Below are 19,010 nucleotides of genomic sequence, written 5' to 3' on the forward strand. Positions count from 1 at the left end.
TGGGTATATCAGCTGAATCTGTCACTGTCAGTTAGAGAGGAGACACAATCTGCATGGTGTCCAGTCTGTTTTGTCTTGTCCAACGTCTTTGCAAAATCTCCTGCCTTGGACTTTTTAGGCAAGAAAACTGTCAGTTTTTATGAAATTAAGAAAGGCAGTGTTTGATTGATGACCGTGCAGCTTTGAAATTATGTAATGGAAATTAAAAGAGGTTTCTTAATAATTTTCTCAAACTCACGGAAGACCATGTAATCCTTCATTCCAAGTAAAGACATGAAAATAACCGAAATTGGAGTAACAAGATTTTCACCTGACAGCAATGTTTATTCTTCAAGGGGATTTGCTATTTCCATCCTCCCAGACTATTTGCTGCAGCCTCATCTTTAGCGTAATGTAGTATAGAGACAGTGTTTTTTAGAGGAATCAGCTGGGAATTAGATGAGGAGGCTTTGAAACTTTGTGTCTTTTGAGAAAAGTGAATAAAGAAAAACAAGTGTGACTCACTTGCTCATGCAGGGAACTATTTTCATTATGTCTCCCTGTGTCACCCACCTAAGCATGAAGAAAACGGCTGCATGCATCAGAGGAGATAGCTATGAAGGGCAGTTGAAGGATCATATTAGCTGCCAGTGCTGTGTCCAAACACTCCAAGCTACTGTAGTCTCTTTAGAAATCAGTTCAGAGGAAATAATGGAGATGCTTTTAGTGTTTTGATCCTGTAATATATTATTGTTTCTTTTTAAAGGGATTGTTTGGATTATTTGACGTGGGCTTGAATGAGTTACTTACTGATAGTCGGTGTATTATGCACCCAGTTAGGAGGTGTGGAGGGGACCACCAGCATTGAAGCTAGGATAGGACAGGGTTGGTAACAAAAGGCCTCTTAAAAAAGGTTCACGTATAAAAAAGATCAATATCAGTTTAAGTGTATGCTATATTTAGAATGTTCTCACTGCTTTACTTTGCTGTCAAACAGCCATTTCTGCTGGGAACTTGCCATTATATGATATTGATCTCTCAAAACCGCTACATAGGAGATTTCAGTAATTTTACCTTGTACAGCATGGGAGTTGCTGTTATACCTCTGCCTCAATCTGTTAGTTAGTTTAGTTTGTTAATGTGTGACTTTGGTAAATCCGAACTAACTTTTTAAAACACTGAAGCCACACAATAAATAAAAATACCTAACAGATCGAGGCAGCAGCACACCAGCAACTCCTCTGTTCTGCAAGAGGAAATAATATCATCTATGGAGGTTGGTTGGTTTTGAGAGAGTGACATTTGACATTTGGCTTACATAACAGTCATTTCTTGTCAGAGAATGCTGTTTGACAGCAAGGTAAAGTGGTGAAAATATTTTACATATAGGATACACTTGGCACCCCAGTAGCTAAGTATGTGGCCCATGTACAGAGGCTGAGCAGTGAAGTCTGGGTTCAATTCCAGTCTGCATGTCTTCTCCCCTTTCTCTCCCCTGTTTCTCTCCAAGCTGTCCTGTCAAATAAAGGCTAAAGATAAAATATAGCCTTCACTTTTACTGATATCATTTTTTGAGGTGGACCTTTTTTTCAGTGAATAAAATACCTTTAATTGCTGACCCTGGTCACAGCAGTTCATTGATTGGCTTCCATGCTGATGCCCCTCTTTGCTTCTCCAAATCGGGGTGTGCTAACCGCCATCAACTTACCTAATACACTAACTACAAGACTGTAAGTATCTCATACAACCCAACCCAAAATACAACTATCCCTTTAACATCCTGCACTGATATGCATTGGTTGCTCTATTTTAATTGAATCTAATCTAGGTCTGGGCGACCTAGTCTTGAGAATGAAACCTGTATGACCTGAGGCCATACCTGGCCCCGGCCCTGCTGTTGGCCCTGGGTAGACGTGTTGTGAAGCAGCCAGCAGTTTTGTAAGTTTCTCCAGTTTATCCCCCACCATAAAGTTTTGGTGGAGCTCCACATGGCACCTCTGTACCATTTCCAATTCATGGTTGTTTCTATAACGCAGCATTCTCAGATTCTGTTTAGTGCACTTCCAATTTCACTGCCTAATCTTAGCCTCCCTCTGCCTTTGTGCTGCCCTACTCGCCCATGAATATGGGTTGGTGAATCAGCGATGCACGCTAATGAAATCACTTGCTGTGATTGAGGATTAGATGTAGCAGTAGCAGAATGGAACCTGCAATTTCTCGGGGGAGAAAAAAGCACGTGTGTTTTTCCCTCGTTATTCATTCATGACCACAAATTCCTCCTACCCTTCCCTCAAATGCTCAATTTATTTCATACACAAGCACCAGAATCAGGTGTTCCATGTGACAATGTACCTCAGAGTGATTGGATATGATATGAAGATTGCTATATGTGCTGAAAAGTTCTGTTTATCGTAGCGTCTAATACAACTGACCTCTTTTGCTGCTGCTCCAGTGAGATGGAATAACACAACAGTAATGTTATTTTGACCACAAAGTGGGCTGTTGGGCAATGTAACCTGGATATGACCCAGTTTAAGGATACCATGCAACACTGATGAGCGTATAAATTCACTCTATCACCTAAAGATCCTTCAGGGTAACAGCACTGTACAGCTAAGTGGCAGGAGTGTCTCACTTTAGTCATCAATTCTTTACGGTTTACTCATATCCAAAATTTGACTTGGTTCTGTAAACTAACAAATATACAAATTAGATGCTTAGATTTGGTTCTGAAAATACATGGTTTCATATGTTTTTCTACTGATCATAAAATCCTGTGTTGAAGCCAAAGGTGAGTGGATTAGTGTGTGTGGGGGAAACAGAAAAGGTCACGTTCATACTACAGAGAGATGAGGGTTTACAAAAAAAAATCCCGTTTCTCAAAGCTGTCTTTCATTTGCTGAAGTATGTACTATAATTCCACTTAATCTGATGTTGGGAACATAACGTCGACAAGGTACTTACTTATACAGATTTATATATTTCCATAGGACCTATTTATATTTCTGTATTTATTTTAGACTCTCTTAATAAGTGATGTCATCACCATAACAGATAATGATAAGCAATGTTCACCAAATTGTGTGTATGTACAGACTTCATAACATGTCCATGATTTTTAAGGAAACATGTCATTTGCATTGTATAATCTCTCTACTTTGATGTGGCGCAGGAGTGGGACATTTTTGACTTTCTACCTGAAGGCTCAACATTTTGTTTCATGAAGGCAGTGACTGGTTCAACACTTCTTACAAGGACACACACGACCTTTTGGGGAGGACCGTATTTTGACTGCTTTGCTATTGATCAATGGATATCTATTTTTTCTGCATTTAACATGGGAACTATGGGAAAAAGCAATAAGGGAACTGTACAGGTATGTTGTGACTGGATGCGTACCTGCGGGACATTGCGCTGACCCACACGACAACCACACACACCGTAGCCGTGGCTCGTAGTTTGTGTGGCGGTAAAAGGAGTGACGCAAAAACTGCATTGTCGATAAGCACACATACTGGATGAAATAAAACGGTATAGAATAAAATATAAGGAACACCTGCCTGGAGTGGTTTTTTCTCTGTTGACATGCTGCACGCTTTCATTTGACCCTTTTTAAGTCATGCACCTTTTCACTCAGTTTCTGAGCCAGCTTGGTACCTTGGTCAACTTTCTCCTCTCTCCCCTTGAGCTGTGCTGGCAGGCAGGAGGACGGTCATGTCCCAGACCCATGAAAAATCAGGGGTTCCCCTCCAGACGTGATTGAAGAGGAAGCTGTAGGAGATGGAGTTGTTCCTATGGCCTGTAAAAATGTAGTTTGTTTGAGCTCCTTTCTCACTCTTTCTCTTCAGGTTTAGTGATCGTGATCAGAGTTTCCTTCTAATGTGATCCATTAATGTGCCTTTTTGTCACTGTCCCAGGCCTAGAAAGCTGTCACAAGTAACAAGTAACCTTGTCGTGAAGATCTTTTCTTTCAGTTAATTGGCTTATTGACTATCAACTAAACAACAAACACTAACAACCAAACCAGGTAAGTTGAGCAAAATTAACATGTCACATGTCAGCATCCCAAGTTTTTGTGATTCGGGTCCTTTTATCTAAACATTTATTTGAATAGCAAACTAAGTGGGGTGATTTCATTCAGAGACCTGATGACTATACTAACAGTCAGCTATTGTCAGCTGTTAACATTTTACACAATACATTAATATGATATGAAAGACAAGATCCAACTCTGAAATGGCATTTTATGATTGACTCAACAAGGATATACCAAACTGTGCAAAATGTACATTGATTACGATTTAACCAGCTACCAAAGCCGTTTTGCCCCAAGGTAGCAAGTTTTCTCAACCACTGGACTATTGGAGCACAGAGCAATTAGGACGGGTCAATTGACCTTTTGCTAAGCCCTGTGCTCCTTTGTTACTGTTAATATGCCTGCCAAGCTTTACATTCTTGCATTGAAGTTTAATGTGATAATGGTGGCAGATTTAACAAAGAAACTGGTGGTCATTTTTGAAACATTGGGTCTTGGATTCCACAGTAAACCCAAGCAGCTTTCATGTTTCTAGCTAAAACAAGAATCCTATAAAAGGGTCTGAAATATGTAAAGTTACTTAACGTGTGTGCCCATGATACAATGTTAATGCTAAAAGACTGAGGATAAAGCTAGCTTACATCCCTGCAAACAGTGGTTGGATGGTGAAATACAACAAGTAGACTATATTATCATTGGAAAAAGAAGTGCAGGGATTAGAATAAGTGCAGCAGATGGTCACCCAGTCCAGCCAAACCACGATCACCTCGGCAAAAGAGTCAGGGTAAGAGCTAGCCTAACCCAGTTTAGACCTAAAAGAAGGAAATCTTAATCCTGATTTAACCCCTAATAATAATGACATTGGGAAATGCAGTGGTATTTAACAAAAATCTGACTGGAGGTAACGTTACTGCAAGGAGCAAACAAGTCAGCCAAACATGCTAATGTTTGCAGCTTACATTAGAGCAGACAAAGACAAAGTTTAATCCATTCCCCGCTCATGTTCTTGTGTTTTATACTTCCGAAAGACTACAAAGCTGCCACCATCCAAACTCTTGAGGTACTGAGTATCACTCTTTTTAGAACCCGATGCATACTGCTTCAACATGCAGAGCAACACAAAGTTTGATAGGCCTGCAGTGCCTAGTTACGATTGCTATTCTATTACAACTCCTGTTCAGAGGAGGGGCTTAGTGAAGGGTCAGTTACACTTTGTCATGTCTAGAGCAGAACCCTTGATTTGCATGCATTCTTTCTTCATTGTGCCCTTTGTACAAACTCATTTTGTTTTATAATGTGGCAATGCTGTGGTTAAAATCTGGGTGGGGACAGAAAATACTTGATTAGGGCTATGGAGAAAGATCAGGGTTTGGATTAAAATGATCACTCTCACTAGATTGGTTGCGGGTCTGGGGTTCCCTTCTAGACTTGCACTTCACAAAGTCGCTTAGACATGACACCGCTCTTATAGTGCATTCTGACACCACTTTTGTTGTGCTGTTTTTCGACTACCCATGTGTGCAGCTGGGTGCAGGAAATGGCGAATTTGTGAGGTTAGTCGTTCTTTTTTCCCCTCCATCTTGTGAGAGGTGTCCCTAAGCAAAAGCCTTTCGCACAGACACACACATTCAATCGCAGATGCACACAAAGAGCGGTCAAGAGACAGGTGAAGCTCCTCAGAATGCTGGAAATGTTGGCAGACTGTAAAAAGGAGGACAGTCAGCGTCTGCCCCTGTGAGCACTCAGCCATCTGCTTCATTAGAATTCCCCCTTGAGGTAACCTTCCCTTCTCCAAGAGGAACTCATTGAAAGTGAAGGGCTTTGTTTTAGATTGTCTATTGTAATTACACATTATTCTCCTCCTCTGATGCCTGCCTGCTGAGAGACGAGAGGAGCTGGCTTGCAGCCGCCCGCTCGGCGTCTGAAGGCGACAAAAAAAAAAAGCAGGATCATGGTGTAAACTGTGCATGGCCGCTGCTGCCACGTGAGCCCCCTGTATGCTGCCTGTCTGCCTGCCTTTGAGTGGTTTTGTGCAGTGGGCCAGATCAGCGAGGTCATGGTGACATCCTCACGGTTGAGGTGGCTGTCTCTCTGCTGCCATAGAGGGACGACCAGCACTAATGCCTTCCTCTGCAGCATCTGGGATAATCTGCTCTAGTTCTCCTTGGGTCAAACTCAACAGTAATTAATCCTACCATTACCCTGCAGGCCTCAGGGTTAAAGCACTGTATATGCGTGTGTCTCAAGTTTTCTCTCGTTTTCCAGATAGCCCCTTTCAACTCCACACACTGGTGCTGGAGCATGCCTCGACTTCTACATAAATTAAAATGTTTTAATAGTGACATTTGAGAGGGACATGGGGATTTGGGTGGATTTCAGTCGGCCAGAGGGATGAAACTCGAGTGTCCTGAAAGTCTAAGATCTGTACAAAGCAATAGTGGATCAAAAGTAGAGTTGTTACATAAATTCAGCACATAATAATGGCCTTTTTCTTTTTTTCAGCATCCACTTTTTTCATTGTCCCCTATCTTACAAAGCTGTTGTACTTCTAAGTTTTGTTTTTTTTTTTTGTTTGTTTGTTTTTTTTTGTTTTGTTTTTTTTAAGGAAAATGCTTTTACTTTTCCCGTATCTTCTCACGCTCATAGCATGCAGGCCTGGCACTATATTTTTTGGCAGCCCAGGGCCCAGAGCACTCAAAAACACACACAGTAACTACAGCACATCCGTATTAGTGCTTTTTTTCCTCTAAAACCCTGCCGTCAAAGCCTTTTGACATCTGCCAGTTTGTTCGCAAATATTGTCCAAATGCCAACTTTGCAATGCTCCAGCTTTTGATGCGCATGGCTGAAAGTTTTCTTTTTGTGTCAGTGTGTATGTGTGTGTCCATGCACGTGGGTGACTCTGCATTTGTGTGTGTGTATGTGTGTGTGTGTGTGTGTGTGTGTGTGTGTGTGTGTGTGTGCCTCCTGGGATTAAGTTCATGAAAGCATACGCATGGATAACATCAGAAAGATGGCCACAGGTTGCCAACCTGATGTCCCCACTTTGCCTCTTGCTCTGCCAACTCTCCACTCCCCTCCCCCCTCCCACCCTCCTCCTCCCAAAAAATCCCCAGTCCTCTGCTCGCTCCTTCCCTCCCTTGCTGAAAAATCATGATGGTCAGAAATGGGCCATATGTGCCCTACTTTGAGGTAGAGGAAAGTGCTGACAAAACCGAGTGAGTAAGTATTAGAAGTAAAAGTTGATAATATGAGCTTGTGGACAAGCTAAGAGTTCCCACAATATAGGAAAAGGCATGTCACATGAGATTAGCTCAGTGGTGAATGTGTGTCAGTCAAACTAGATTTCCTTCTGTATTATCAACTCACGGACAGTGACGACACTTAGTGGTATATTTACTCAAGTGCTGAACTTAAGTACAGTTTTGACGTAACACTTTATTATAAGTCACCCTATTTAGTATTAAAGAGCAGTATACGTGAGGTATACAGAGATGTCATCACTTCTATCTCTATCTGTTCAACTGGCAAAATTAACTGTCTCTGTATCTGTATTCAGATGGAAGACCAGAAGTGGGCATGGTTTATACCAGAAGTCGCATTAAATCAATTGCAATTGTTGTGCCTCCAAAGCATCAAAATGATTTAAGATGGCATATAATGAATTATGAAACACATTTCCATATTATCATACTGTACTGTACTCTATCTTTATTTATCTCTCACTCTGGAAAGTGTTATAAACAAGAAAATTAGAATTAGTGTGTATTTATGGAGCATTCATCTTTTCTTTTCAGTATAACAGACTTTACATTGACAGACAATTGACGGTTATAAACAGCTGATCAGCTTACAGTGTAAGACTTGTTGTTACATTCATACATTATTGTCAATTTACAATTGTGTACACATCTTGTGCTTCAACCTATTTAATATACAGTCTATGGCTCCAACTTGCTATTTGGACTGCAGTACTTTTGCAGCATTGTTCCATGTGCAATTGTTACATATTGCTCCTATAAGTAAAGGATCTGAGTGCTTGTTCTCATACTATAATTTACATTGAAAGTGTACCAGATAATATCCAATCTATTTTAACCTTTTCTGGTCATTTCTGTGTCATTGGGTGATCAGAACTCAGAGAGAGAGGCTTTGATGTGGTGATGTGCTGCCTTGAGCTGTGACCCCACTGTGATATGTCAACACAAGAACCAGCAGCTCAAGTTGTCACCCTGCCATCTGCTAACAGTCCGTCCTAAATGTCCGTTTCTGAGCACAGCCAATCTCCCTCCAGACAAACCCTCCGAGGCAGATACAGTTAGCCGCCTATTGCTGACGGGGGAGGCTTAAATCCATCTTGCAGTGCTCATGAAATGTTTAAATACTGTTTATTGAATTGGTCCTTCAGATTGAATTGCAGAGATTAATTCCAAAATATGATATCCGGCATTTCCAAAATATGACCCTGACTCTGCTTAAATGATTGCTGGCATGAGAGAAAAATATTCCAGGGGATATTTTTGGGATTTTAATTTAAAGGAGAGTGATGTTTGTTGCTGGCTTTTTGAAATGCTCAGCTGTAAACTGATGTAGTTTCCTCTCCACAACAAACATGGAATTTTGCAAAGAAACCAAATGCATTTCAATATATTAGCATGCTATATAGTTCAGCTGAGGATTCCGGCATATTTCATAAAACCCCTCTCTTTTCTAAAAATAATAGTGTTTAAAGAAACCCAGAGGAACTCATTTGAAAGAGAGGGAAAATACCATTTTCTTATTTTTAGCAATTGTAATCCTCCATGACTGGTGATCCCTGCAACACCATCCTCCTCCACTTCCTTCTCCCACCAGTGAGAGTAGATGGGGAAAAAAAGATCTCCCTTCCCCACATCCCTCTTCCCCTCTTTGGCTCAGGAGACACTGCATCCCTCACCGTACATACACCACTGCTGGCTTTTTCACATGGTGAGGGTAAACTGTAGCGAGCAAAAGGCCCAACCCCCCAAGCCTGTAGCCTCTGTTCCCTGTTTATCATATTAGCCCGTGCCCTTGAGCATTTTGCAGCCAGACTCATCCTTTGAACTAAGGAGAGAAAGCAGACCAGAGCGCCCATACTATAAATCATGTGGGTTTAAATTCTGACAGTAAATGGCCTTGTACTAAACCATCGCCAGGCTTCAGAGTAGAGCATCTTGATTGGCTGTCATGGTAGGGTTGTGTTTCTGCCATGGCTCCTCTTTCAGATCAGAAAAAACACAGTCCTTTGTCATGTTCTCTTTTGCTGTGAACACTAAATTAATATTAGCAGCACAATATATTTAGTGATAAAAATCGTGTCGATGTGAGAGTCAGCCGTGTGGAGCTGGGGGAGCCAGCCAGGATCAAATTATCATCCACCATATGCATCGAGAAAGCCTTAATTACACCAGCGCAGGACTAGCCATTGTTCAGAATAATTAAGATCGTTTGAGTGTCATTACAGACTCCCGTAGTTATAATTTTGCAGAAGAGCCAGTCTGTTGAGCAGCAATTTCAGAGTCAGCCATCCAGTGCACTGAATGTCACACCGGCCCTGCTGACCTCCATGCTTCACCTGCAAATGAATGTCTTAGCTACGGGTGAGGGGGGGAAAAATGCATTCATGTGGTGGATTCCCATACCAAATGTGACTGGAATGCACCACATGAATGGTCTGGAGTCTTAACCATAGGAAAATAAACAAACAAGCAAACAGGCATTCCTGAAGCGGCCATATTACACCCTGATGCATGCCCCAGATTCATAAACAAAATGTTCCTCTTTGACCAGGTAACAGATGGAACGCACATGGCGGAAGAGTCAAAGCCAACACTGCCATCATCCTCCTTATGTCAAGTGGCCTGTAATGTTATGTCATATAGCCCAGGAGAGCTGTTACATATACCAGCAGTGAGTGAAGTCAGAATCAGCTGTGATTGTTAAACCTCGGTACAATAGGAGCCTGAAAAGCCTTTCACAGAAAAGACTTTTTTTCTCATTACGGAACATAGACATTCACTGTCGTTGACCTCTGATGTGCTTTAGAGTCAGAAATAGATCTCACCCAAAAGGCTTAAAGGACTGTTCAACAATCAGCAGCATATTCACAAAGAGAGGGGCGGAGGAGAGGGGTGGGTGAGTGAGGAGGGAGTGAGGCAGAGGAGACAGAAGAATGAGAGGTGAGACCTCGAGCAAAATTAATTAAGTTTAACTCAGTGTCTACATGGTCTAAATTATAAAAACCACCTGTGTATTGATTGACATTCCTTATTGACCAGCTCTGGTCCTCTTTTGGCTGCCGTGGCAAAGGGCACTTTGAAATGATTTCTGTGCTTTTGCCAATATGACTTCAAAAAGAATCAAGTCACACAGCGCTTTAGGAGATGTGCAGATCATTCAGGCATTTGGCGAAGCTGCCATTCTCTCCTTCTGTCTGTCAGCACTGCAAATTTGTGCCATTTATGTCAGTCTCTTGACAACAGAGACAGACACATGTGTAAAATAAGGCATGTGACTGGCTGAGGAACACAGTAAACAGGTTTTTATTTACTTAAAATAAAAACTGAAACAATTCTGCACCTTCTAAAATAATTTCAAGTCACAGTTGCAAAATAAAACCTCTTTCTGAGATGAATTAATCCCTTATCTCAGGAAAACAAGCTTTGTTATCTTGTGATAACAAAATAATTAATTCCTGATCTCAAGATAATTAAGAAAATATTTCCAAGTACACCCATTCTTGGCTTCTGTAGTTCCATAGTCTGTAAGATTAAACCTGCAATGCATTTTTGGCCACGTGGGGGCAGCAGAAACAAGCTGTTAACAAAACATTGACATGTCTTGACCTTTTGGGTTGTTACAACAAACTTGTTAGCAAACAGTTGTACATACAGCAGTTACAGAGCAGCGTTAGCAAAATATCTGCTAAAGATCATCCCATTCTCATCCCAACTCGTCACATACCAATGTCTTGTCACTGCCCCTCAGCATCTTATACAGACGTACAAGGTGCCATTTAGGGATTGTATGAGGTGCTGCCAGAAAGCCTCTTTTAACAGCGTTGTGAAATGGTTGCAGGTTGGTTAGGTTTAGGATTACACCATGTTTTTGTGATACAAGTGTATTATACATTACAATGATTTGCAAAATGAAAGTTACATGACACGAGACACATGATGCATGTAGTGTAATGCACATAAAAACTTTTTGAAACATTTTGGTTTCACATGGGACATGACCCCCTGTGTTTGTTTGACCCATCCAACCACGCCACTTCCTCTAGTTTCAGATTTTCTTTCTCTTCATACCACGTGCGTCTCATACAGGTGTGGATAGGTTTACACTGAAGTCACCTGGTGTGTCTCTTTCAGCGAGTTGCCAAGAATGGGCTGAAATGATGCACACCAGCTAGTCGCTCTTGTGTCAGCCTGCCTTGGTTTTTTAAAGCCGTTTCATGAAATGCTGCTGTCAACCAAAAAACAAAGCGATATGAGAGCAGTAAAAAAGAACCAAAACAGTAAAGTTGCAGGCCAGAGCTAAACAAACAGCTGCAACTCACTATAGAGCTTCCTAAAGCTGAGGGGAGCTGCAGATTCAAATAATAATTTTCTGTAGGTTCATCACCATCACTATGCATCCTCTTTCACCTTGTCACACTGACATTTCATACATTATTATTACAAGAACCTTGATTATATCTGCTTTAACGAAACATCCATGCCCACCTGTGACCTCTTGGTCACATATTGTAGTGTTCCCTACTTACCTACCTACCTTTTTTTTAACCTGTTATCCAAAATCAAAGGTATTTTATGTCGGCACAGACTGATAAAATGTGTACCAAGGTTGAATCCAATGTTTAAATCCAATATTTCCACAGCATGCTTCCTGACTTGCCAAGTGCAGCAAACTTACATAACTGGTTGCGAAAAAGAAAAGCAGGGCGCTGCCGTTCAGTACTGGTTTCACCAGCCTTACAGGACATTTCTGTGGGATCATGGAAGTAAGGCCCTCTGCATTATAACAGATTAAAAATAACTTTTGACTTTTCCCCAAAGGTTTGAGTAGAAAATGAATATGTGTTGAGCTCACAGATAGGGAAACAGTGTTTTTTGTTGTCACGGTTAGAGAATGACACTAACCTTAAATTTTTAAAAAGAAACCAGTGTTGAAAGTTGGTGTTGTTGACCCATTACACCCCAGCTTCCTCCCTCTGGAGACTTTATGGTTGTGTAACTATGTCACATAACTTCCTCCTTTCCTCCCAATAGACAAGATTACTGTAATAATTCCTGTGACCGCTTAAAGGCTTTGTCACTTGCATGAAACATGTTGTTTTGTGGTATTTTCTGTCTTTTTTTTAAGTGATTGAGAGTCAGGTATCTCCCACAAAACTTGATCTACCTGTCTATATCATTACCAGCAGCCATCTCTAAAGCAGCTTTCTCAGAGGCTATAGAGTCTTTACATAAGATGAAGGAAGCAGATGCTAATTTGTGTAAAGGATGACTCACTTTCATTAGCAAGAGTGGATCCTTCTGAGCTATTGTACCTTTGATGTTTCCTCCTTAGGTGTTTCACTGGGAATCATTTTTATTTGCAAAATGTGCAAGATTTATATTGCATGTAATTGCCTGTGTGCCTGTGTATATGGGTGAGTGTGTAACCACATAGCTCACAGCGATGGATACAATAGACAGTTACAGTATGGTGCCAACTTCCCCAGAGCAACACAGAGAAAAAACAAGAAGAGGGAGGAGTGGGGAAAATTGTATTGTGAGTGTGTATGTGCTTATACATGTGGCTGTGCCTCTTTGGCTGCGTCTGTGAATGTGTGTGTGCCAGGACACAAAAACTGTAAGTATGTCAGTATGTGCAAATGTGTGTGTTTTGTGTGTGATAAGAGGGATGGAGGAGGGGGTGAAGGAGAGAACCAGGAGCAGAGATAGTGTGGGAAGGAGGAGGAGGAGGAGGAGGAGGAGGAGGAGGAAGATGTGAGAGGGCTGTGCAGGGGAGAGGAAAAGACCTGTGAGGTGATGGGCGATGGAGTGTGTCTATGGCCAGGGTAAGTGTGCTGTAGGTGTGTGTGTGTTTCTGAAGAGTGTGAGGAAGAGGTGGACAGACAGGGAGAGAAAGAGGTGGTGTTTTTCTAATCCTGGCACAGCCGTTGGGATTAAAGGAGGCAGTTAAACTCTGAATATTTCATGATTTTTATGTGTCAACCATGAAGAAATGTAGATTAATATCGTGCTTCTTTCTGCTGTGATGACTAGAAGAGTCAGAAGTGTTGACCCATAGTTGCCCTCATGTTTCCTCTTTGCCCAATTGACTGCTTGTTAGCTCCTCCCTCAAACAGCTATTGTCCAGTCATAGCATAACTAGGCAGGAAAAGCAATGTGCACAGAGATCTGTTCAGAGTAATACTTTGAATTTAATGTTGCAAAGTGATTTTGTCCCAGAGTTGTTGCTGCACCAGTAAAACCACTAATATGTTGCTTTACCTGACTTGCTATCAAGATTAATACTAATAAATAAACTAATTTAATTAACTAATCGAAGTCAGTCTACATGGGCAGCAACTAACAGTTACAACCTCATGTCATATCACAAATTACAAGGGAGCAAAACACTGATATGCAATATGTGAATAAATAAATAGTCAGCGACCAAACATTTACTTTAGTCTGCTGCGTTTCTGCATATATTTTGTCAATAACTCAACAAATCATGTACCAAACTTTTCATGAGTTGTCCTTAAAACTTGAGAGGGCATTCACATGATCAGGAACTCATTTTTCCTATTATTGCCACAACAAATGAATGCAAGGTAACAATACTTGGAATTTTGAGTTTTGATGATGGTATCTCTCTTTTTGTCTTTTCCAAGAGGTGAAAGTGAAAGGAACGGATTTGACAATGTGTTTATCTGCTAGAACATAAGATGCAATCGTTAGCATGTCAACCTAGCAAGGGTACGTTACCTAGTAGTAACTGAGACTTACTTGGTGTTACAGCTTGTATAAAAGAAAAAAGTCCAGTTCATGACTGACACATCTGCTCTGCAGAGTTTTCCCATTGTGTGGAAGCAACAGTCCTGGACGCCACCATATCAGAGTGTAGGGTAACATTAGCAGCTCAGTACTACTTTTCTAAGGATTTGGAGAATTTTACACTCCAGCAACTCTAACTCCAGCTCCAACATTACCTGAGATAGCTTTATGCTTGCCAAACACACTGCATAGTCCTCACCATCAGAGCCTTAAAGGAATTGTCAGCGTTTTTTGAAGTGGGGTCGTATGAGGCATTTATCCATAGGCACTGTATTAGTTACGGTGGATGACACATACCCAGTTTGGAGAAGCAGCAGGAGTATTGGAGGAGGAAGTTCAGCAATGTACTGCTGTGGACAGGGTCAGCAGCAAAACATATTTTAGCCACCTTAAAAAAAATCAATTTCAGTTAAAGTGCGCACTATATTTATAATATTTTCATTGGTGTACCTTGCTGTCAGACAGCCTTTTCCAATGGGAAACCACTCTTATGTAAATCAAATATCACTCTCTCCAAAGCAACCAATCTCCTGTGGCAAAAACAACAATTTTACCTTGCAGAACATGGGAGTTGCTGGTTGTTGTGTGACTAATGAACTGGGAAAGGATGTAGGACTTTGTGCTTGAAACATGCATCTTTTGCCTTTTAGCATTATGTATCAATGTCTAGTGTGTAAGATTTGTGTCGATTTAATGGTAATGTGGCAGAAATGCAGCAGTACAGTGCAGTTGCCCAAAACAGACAAATCAAACACTGACTTTCTCATTTTGTGTGAGTCTCACAGCTACTGTAGCTTCTCTTACATGCTTAGAAAGGGAGGGTGAAACAAGGTCTTTACAGTCTGAAAGCTCACTGCTAGATGCCACTTAAATCAGCACACTGGTCCTTTAAAACATGTCCCCTAAAAACATTAGAATATCATTTGGAAAGACAGTGTTTTTAACCAACTCATAGAGTTAAAATTAACTTAATTAGCTAGCTACAGCTCAAAAAAACTGTGATAATTTCAGACCACAAAATTAGTGGTGACAGGCTCGAAACCAGAAGGATCCATTGTTTCAATAATTACTAAGAATTTTGAATGGTTAACTATTAATCCCTGTTAATATTGCAAGCTGTCTATGTGTCTTGCAATAATAAAAGGCCTAATTATGGATTCTTGATTATTCTCAAAGTGTCACAGATTCTGATTGATCTTTTTGTTTAAATGGTAACTGCTGTGAATGTGACAGGTGCTGCAGTCCACTCAGAAAATATGGTAAAGAAAAAAACAAGACTGGACAAGAAAGATGCTGCACATTTAATTCTTTCATTTATTTATTCTGGGGTTCAGAGTTTTACACTTACCCTTGTTTAGAAAAAATTGTGCTCGCCTTGTGAGATAGTGTGACTAACTGGCTGTATCCAATCAGTGTGTGGAGTGACTGCAGTGAAATGTCTTAAACCGCATGGAGGGAGTTGCTGAACGAATTCAATAATTCCCACATAAGACAGAGCTTGCACTCAAAGAGATCCCAGCGAGGTGAAATCCACTTCCTAATCCCCTGCCAAAAACTCAGCTGGAGAAAGAGAGAATTGGTTTTTCCCTGGTTTTATGTTGGCCAGCAGTTAGCAGGCTTTGGAGCTCCAATAAGGATCCTATACTGTCTCATTCTCTCTCTCTGGCTCTCCCACTGACACCTCTACCTCCCTTCACCTCCCTCCAAAGCCCTAAATCACTTTGACTGTGGACAAGCATCCAGTTAATAAACCTAACAGCGAGCAGAGAAGTGCTCGCATTGCCTGTGTGTCCGTGTGTGTGTGTGAAACAGAGTGCCAGAGTAACCCGTGCACTGTATCTGTATATAAAGTCTCTACAGGGAGAAGAAAGCACCATATCTGATGCTGACAGCAGCTTGGTGTGATAAATCTATCCAGCAGAGCCATCTTAAAAACCTCACAACCTACGGTGTGAAAGCATCCTCCTATGGCCGCCGTGGAGGAACAACCGTATGCTGTATGTGGGAAAATATTTCACAGTGATTGTATTTAAATGCACAGTAGGGAAGAGTGGGGTAGGACGAGCTGATGTTTTTTCACTTATGTCAGCTTCTATGCAAGGAAAAATATGACTGAAGTACAATGGCAACATCCACTCTTATTCCAGGATGTCTTATATCAATTAAAATGATAAGAATGTATCTATGACAATGGTAAGTTGTTATTAGTCAGTGGGTAAGTTTAGCCATCTGGGGGTAAATTGACCACATCTAAACATGAGCATAATTTAAAGCATAATTTACCTCTTTTACAAACGTAATTTAATAATACATTTTCTTTTTTGAAATAATAATAATTTATTTTCTTAAAGCGAACTTCAACAGCATAAGACCAACCACATAAAGTTTAATATTCAGAATCTTTTTAATGTTTGCCGCTGGTGAAACAGTTTTAAACATTTCTGTCAAATGAGGGTACTCATCCAAATTAAAACAACAGCCAGTGAGAAGACAAGAAGTCAGACAGCCTGTGCAGACTTCCAATTGTAAAAATAGACAAAAAAGAAAACATGGCAGAAACACAAAATCAGAGAAAATGACCAAAACACAGAAACAAAAAAGAAAAAAAAAACCTGAGCAAGTCAATGAAAACTTGCAGGCAAAATATTCCACTTCTGAAACAGTCCTGTTGGCTCATGAAGCTGTGTGAAGGACTGATCAGAACCACGTCATGGATACAACATCATAGAGTCTTGTCCAGTGGAATCAAGCAGTGAGGCATACAGCAGGAGGGAAGAATGATGTAATTTCCTGCACAACCTATACCTGCTAAAACCTCCTCTTTCCAGTTTTCTCTCCTGTAACACTGTAAGACTCCTTAACTCATGCTCTGCAGTTCACCGTAAAAAGTGTTATTTTCTTACGAAGCAAATGGGACTCCAACTTGCATTACTTTGTGATTGGCATTGCTTTTATATTTAACATATGATAAATCAAACCAGTTGTTTAATGCTACAGAGAAATACCATTTTGTGCTTCAGCATTAGCAAATCGCCAACATATATTGATACACATTTTTAGGCCTCAATAAATTTGCTTTGAAACAACAGTCATTATACCTGATATGCAGAAAATTTACTTTGACAGCCCAAAAAAGTTTTTGTGCTCCATCATAGCCAGATAGAAATTATGCATTTGGGCTCATCTTACCCCACTCTCCCTAAGTAACTTCTTCTCTAGGGGTCTCTGTCACATTAAAAACAAAAGGCATAACTTGGCATTGTGAAGTAGCGTGGGATCATGGGAGTCATTTTCTTCACTTTTAAAAATATATAGCTGATGAAAAGATGTAATGTGTTAAAGCTGTATTCACGTTATGTTTCCTGAATAAATTACATATTTCTCTGTGTTTGAACATTGTTGGAAACATTTGGGCCAATGTAAGTACACAACTTTACAAAATATACAACATATATCTAGCAGTTTTAGACATTGTTATGCAGAAATGTTGCATGTTACAGCTTTAACAAAGCTCCAAAGTGCTGAAGACATGATTCATTACAGTGATGATGAGGCGTCAAAGCCAAAGCTGAATTTAGGTATGGATGTTCTGTGCTATGTCACGGCTCAGAGGCTGGGTCACACAGTTTGATATGCAGGTGCACAGAAGTGCAGGGTTTCCTGCAGCAAGCAGGCAGCTCTCTTGTCAGAGGTGTACTGAGGCGTGACACGTAAAGACACACACACACACACACACACACACACACACACACACACACACACACACACACACACACACACACACACACACACACGCATCTCCCCTCTCGGCAGCAATCCGCCACAGGATGGCTGATAAAAATATCACAAGCCCTATCAGGCAATTAAACAGGGAGACGCAGCAGCGGAGTGTGTTGGCTGCTTAATGGCTTCAGCCTCCCTGCAGAGGAGCCAGTGTGACTGGCCAACAGGGGGGATACAGACCACTGATGGAGTGGGAAATCAAAAGGTGGGTGAAGCGGTTACACTGGTCTCAGTGAACAATTTTTCCATCACGTGGTAGAAGTAGGGTGCACAGGGACGTCTTACCAAGTACTAAGGAAAGTGTGTGTGTAGCAAACAGATTGAACTAGTTAGTTTATTTAGTTTATTTCACTAATTTTTCAGTTCCAGTTTTACAAAAACAAATAGTACACTCAAATGCAACCTTCTTACACACATCCTAAAACTGAAAAAGGAGCAGGAAGAAGAAAAATCTTATATTACCTGCCCTTTTCTAAAAGCTTCTACAAGGACCTGTCATAGTTTGTTGATTTTAGAGGCCCCTGTGGATACAAGTGGCAGTGTTGTTGTTACATGCCACAGTGTCTGTGTGGTGTTGTGCTCTCCTGTGCCCAGGTTCTGCCCCTCCCCCCTTGCAGATTGCAGTGATTGGCATCAGGTGCAGCTCCTCTGCAATCAGGACCTGGTGCTTAAAAGCCTGGAGAGTGCAGCCAGTCTACTCGTGGCGGTCGACAAGTGCTTTGCTAGCGTGCTCCGCTAGTAAAGTCACTTGCCTTTGTGTTTCCTGTGCCTTGCTGCCTCCATGGTTGGCAAGGGAACTTGTTTGGGCGCCCCCATGTGCTTTGCTAGTCCCGCCAGCTAGCAAAGGCACTTGTTGTTCTGTGCTTGTGTTCTTGTTAGCCTCCCTGGCTAGCATGGACACTTGTTGTCTTGTGTGTGTGTGTGTGTGTTTAATTTAGTAGGTTAAGTTAACCCTTTTGTCAGTTTAATTTGTTAACTTAATTTGACACACTTTATTAATAAAAGAACTTTTGTTTACATTTTTGTCTCAGTTCTCCTTCCTTCCTTTTTCTCCTGGGTAAATTTATTTAATGTTGCACCCCTCATCCCCTAGCCCAACTTGGGGTCATAACAGTTGTCCACTGTCATAACCACAAATATAA

Source organism: Lutjanus erythropterus, chromosome 1, assembly GCF_056507025.1.
Source record: "Lutjanus erythropterus isolate fLutEry1 chromosome 1, fLutEry1.hap2, whole genome shotgun sequence".
Taxonomy (NCBI): domain Eukaryota; kingdom Metazoa; phylum Chordata; class Actinopteri; order Lutjaniformes; family Lutjanidae; genus Lutjanus; species Lutjanus erythropterus.